General features: G+C 32.7%; 1 long non-coding RNA gene across 2 annotated transcripts in view; it reads right to left on the bottom strand.

The window, feature by feature from the left end:
- Positions 1-538: 538 nt before the first annotated feature.
- Positions 539-5,365, bottom strand: part of LOC135225485 (uncharacterized) — a 206,135-nt gene continuing 201,308 nt past the window's right edge. For both annotated transcript variants that reach the window (XR_010316989.1, XR_010316990.1), the window contains one exon: positions 539-589. This is a non-coding gene — a long non-coding RNA (uncharacterized LOC135225485). The remainder of the gene's footprint in view (positions 590-5,365) is intronic.

The raw sequence follows: 5,365 nt of genomic DNA, 5'->3' as shown, positions 1-5,365 counted from the left end.
AAAACTCTGAGAGACAAAGGTATAACCTAAATTATGCTTGAAAAAAAATTGGAAAAAAAACATTGCAAAAAGTGTAATATTTTTAAAAATTATTAGCTTTACGTTAACTTGATCAATTTGTCAAACAAATCTAATGTGCTACATGAATGATAAAAACTGCAATGGTATTTTAAATTTTAAAACTGAAATCTTACTCTAGGTACGTTAACGTTTAAACCTACTAAACTCGTGAAAATGACCACCTTAAAATTAATACTTTGTTATTAGTTAACGCCCTACCCCAGAATCTCCCATGCACATGCCCATAAGTCATAAGACCTATAGAGGACAGGGCATGGGAGGGACCTCCACCCTACAGGGGCACTGCCTCTGTAGGGGAGGAGGAAAAAAAAAAATAATGGTTCACACGATTCACTACATAGCACTTCCTTACTTGGTTTGTACGAAGTCAAAACTTGCGAAAGGAAAAGGCCCTTTTTTCGCAGCCTGAGACGAAGTTACCAGACTTGAATTTTTTTCTTTTCTTTTTTATTTTTTTCCTTGTCAATTGTAGTCCGAGTCAAGACAGGTTTTAGATTCCACGAAAATCCTAATGAAATTTTCAAAATTATTTCTAGAGCTGTAAATGGTTTTGCTTTAGTAAAAATTCCACTGGAACAACGCATATCTTTGTAAAATGCAAGGTAGACAAAACGCTTAATTTTTTTTTTTTTTTTTTTTTTTTTTGTTTTTTTTTTTTTTTTTTTTTTTTTTTTTTTTTTTTTTTTTTTTTTTAACTTAGGTCACGTTAAGATTTCCACGTTAAGATTTTAACAAAATAAAACTTTAAAAAGTCACGTAAGATTTTAACAGGCTCAACAGAAATTAAGCATTAACCTTTCTGGATCCGAGATCTTATTATCTTTAAAATATCAGATTTGTAACGTAAAAGGTTAGTTAAATTAATGACCTACGTCCCTACAAGATATTTTGGGAGAAAAAGACTAACAAAAGCAATGCTATATGGTCTTTTAGAGCTGTACTAAATAGCGATTAAACTTAAAATATAGAGACAGGTAACTTATACAGAATAGGTATTAAGTACGATGCTTGTACCTTATCACCTGCTTGTAATGTGAGGGGGAAAAAATAGAAAAACAAAAGTTAATTTTTTAAAGCATAATAAAAACCAAAAAAAACAAAAAAGAGATTTACAAAGCACTAATAATTTAAAAAGTTAAACATTCCTGAACCAATACGCTAATGTGAAATAAACTTACGAAACTACTAAAAAAGTTAATTAAAACATTAGGCATTACAATGAAATTATACCTTGATGAGCTCGAGAAACAAAAAACTGTAACCAAACAAAAATAATAAATTACAAAGCACTAATAACTTCGAACAAAAAAAAACTAAAAAAAAAAACTAAAGACCAAAAATAACCCATTTACAAAGCACTAATAAAATTAATAGTTACTAGAACCATGAACCAGTACGTTAAAGGGAAATAAACTTAAACTAATAATAAAAAGTTAGTAGAAACATTAAGCATAAGAATGAAACTTGCCTTTGAAGAGTTCGAGAAATAAAAACTAAAAAATAAACCCAATTACAAAGTACTAATAAATCTAAAAGTAACCAGAGCCATGATCCAATACGCTAAGGGGAAATAAGCTTACGAAATTATTAAAAAACTTATTAAAAACAAAGTATGATAATGAAACTTACCTTTTGAAGAGCTCGAGACTCCCTCACGACTCTGCCTGTAGTAGTTCTTCAAACCACTAAACTTCAGTCTTAGTTTCACAAGATAAGCCTCATTTCTTCTAGCCGTAAAATGGTATCAACCATAACAGCCCAAATCCACCACCAAACAACCTAACCACATAAGAAACACCATCACTCAGATCGCCGTCGAACAAAAACAAAAAATGAGTAAATACTGAATAGTGATGATACCCTGTTTGCCAAAGTAACCCCCTGTTCTCGTTGAGTCACCATCAAGGGAACGTGGGAGTCACCAACCTTATAACTTGGATATAGGTGGACGCCGAAATCCTTGATTATTGTTTCAGGGGGAAACTTTAACAGTTTGCTTGTTCGGTCTGTTTTGACATGTTCTTCGATAAGTGGCTGCTCTGTGTTACAGTAGAAAATTGAAATCGATAATTTACGTAGAGAAACTCTTGAAAATTCTTTGGTTTGGGTGTGAAGGAAACTGTCCCTCTAAAAGAAAGAATAAAAATGATATAAATACTTTATACGAAGGCCTACATTTCAAATAAAAGCATATTACTAGAGGAACTTTCGTTCCCCCACCCTCATTCTAGGAAGTTTATTCACAATATATATATATATATATATCAGATATATATATATATATATATATATATATATATATATATATATATATAATAATATATATATATATATATATATATATATAGATCTATATATATATATATATAATATATATATGTATATATAGTATATAGATATATATATAAATAATATATATATGTATATATATATATATATGTATATATATATATATATATATATATATATATATATATACATATATATATATATATATATATATATATATAAAAATAATATATATATATATATATATATATATATATATATATATATATATATATACATATATATATATATATATATATATAAATATATATATATATATATATATATAAATAATATATATATATATATATATATATATATATATATATATATATATAATAAATAATATATATATGGTATGTATATATATATATATATATATATATATATATATATATATATATATATATATATACATATATATATATATATATATATATATATTATATATATATATATATATAAAACCATGAATATGGATGCCAACCAATGGCTAGGTTATTCGATGATTTTACCCAAAACTCGGAGCACTGGTAGTCGTCTACAGAATTCAAATCTGCTATGTTATAAAATACGTTAGTGAATAAAATTTGGCAGAGATATTCCTCATCATCTTTTTGAACTCGGGATTGCTTTTGTATACCTGTAATAGAAGCGGAAAACTGGAATGCGTTCTACGTATTCCTAATAGCAGTCTTAATGGTATTTCAACATAACATTGCTTGCCATCTGACCTCTAGTTGGAAAGGACTCGTTTTTTTTTTCATTTTATTCGTGCAATAAAATTAAATTGGATCCACGGTGAAAACCTACAGGCCTTATTTTCATGACAGCGATTTTTTAATTTCTATTTATCGTAGGATTTCAATTTCAATTTATTGTAGGATTTCAATTTAAATTTTATTGCAGCATTTTCAATTTCAATTCATTGTAGTTTTGGTTTCAATTTCAAATTTATTGTGGATTTTAATTTTTTTAATTTATTGTACGATTTTAATTTAGATTTATTGTAATGATCCTACTCCTCTCTTTCGGTGTTTCTGAAACGGCAATTAAAGGCGAAGGATACTTGTGTAGCTACGAACTAGTGTTTATTGCTTTAACCCACAATATTTTTAATTAAATTGACGTGAGAATGGAAACTGGCATTACCATTTACTCTTCGTTTCATTTATTTGATAAATTACCGTGTGTGATGAGTTCGTTCAATAAACTGTTTAAAACTAAACTTACGTAATCACGGACCGTCCTAGTTTATTTACTTTCAAAAAGTCTGAATTCATGTCTAGAGTCCAAACTTGGTTAATGGAAATCTTACACCCTAAAAAATGGCTCATTTATCACCGCGACTCAACCAGTTATACCCAAATCAAGTGATCCATTGCCTTCTGTAAATCCCATTAGGTTTGGTGGTAAACAGCAGGTGTGTATGGCACAAAAATTTTCTGACAATATCAAATTAAGTTAAGTATATCTCAGTTCTATGACCAGAAATAAATTCCTCTGATTCCGCGTTGGTCGAGCCGAGAATCGAACTTCGGACCACCGGATTGGTAGTAGAGCGCGAGAACCACTCGTCCGACGAGGAACTATAAAAATCAATGTAATTAAAACGGACTGAAACAGCTGCCGCACTGTTTTGTTTGTTTGTATGGTGTTTTGACGCTGCATGAAACCATGGTTATTCAGCAACGGGACAACGGGCTTTACTTGACTTCCGAACCACGTCCGAGAGTCAAACTTCTATCACCACAAATGCACATCACTACCGCCTCAATGGAATGCCCGAGAATCGAACTCGCGGTCACCGAGGTGGCAGGCCAAGGCACTGTTTTGATGCTCCGTATCATCGTGTAACACTATTGGTCACACCAGTGAATGGCTACACATCCCTCAAGGACGGATACCGATATTAAGTAGCAGGTGAAAATTGCTACTAACACTGTGTCTGTGGCTCTACAGAATGCCGAGCAAAGTCATTAAATGACCATTAACACACCACCTGGCTACAGAGATTCGGCTCTAGGGGGGCAATTTTTTAAAAACTATTTACTTTCAAACTGGTACGAATCCCACGCCATAAAGCTTTCCTCGATTTTCGATACGTACGAATTGCCTAAAGTCTGAAAGTCCTTGCTACTAATGATGTTTCATCGTAAGGAAAACAATGTTCTGTTCTTCGTATCAAATGGGGGGGGGGGGTCACGTGACTAGGTAGGCGCCCCCTGGAAATCCGCCAAACTCATGTCCTGATTATGATTTCGGGAAAGAAAAGCGAACATGTTCCTGTTTCACTGTATAAAAACAATGTTCTGTTATTCGTACCAATTGCGGGGGGTGGGGTGGGGGGGGGAGTCACGTGACAATGTGGGCGCCTTACCTTAAATCTGCCCGTCATGTCCTGACTCTGAATTCCATAAGGAAAATTGAACATGTTCCTCCTAAATTAAGCTCAAACGCCGGAGGACGAAAAATGAATTTATCGACTCAAAGATGCTGACCTCTTCGAAGTCCGCATTTATCTGTTAGCGCTTGAAAGGCTCTGCGCTTAAGGTGATATATCTTGATCAACGATGTATAAGTCCGACCGAGATTCGCCATTCCACGTGTCACCATAAATAAGAGCCATTAAGAGACCGACACTGCTACATAAATCGTGATATTCTAACGTAAGGCTCATAAATTTCGCCGGGGAAGGCCATTCATCTGAAACTAAACTAATTGATTCAGCCTAAGAATATCATTCGCTATTTGTGGTTCAGATGCATTTCTCTAGCGCCATATTTCTCGGTGGACTGCGCAAATTGTTTATGACTGCTATGGCCCCTTCATTGGTTGTTTGTGTGGAACCAGTGGTTATTCAGCAACGGGACCAACGGCTTTACATGACTTCCGAACCACGTTGAGAGTGGTGAACTTCTATCATCAGAAACACACATCTCTCACCCCTCAGTGG

Source organism: Macrobrachium nipponense, chromosome 13 (genome assembly GCF_015104395.2).
Source record: "Macrobrachium nipponense isolate FS-2020 chromosome 13, ASM1510439v2, whole genome shotgun sequence".
NCBI classification, from domain to species: domain Eukaryota; kingdom Metazoa; phylum Arthropoda; class Malacostraca; order Decapoda; family Palaemonidae; genus Macrobrachium; species Macrobrachium nipponense.
This window is presented reverse-complemented; position numbering and strand designations above follow the sequence as displayed.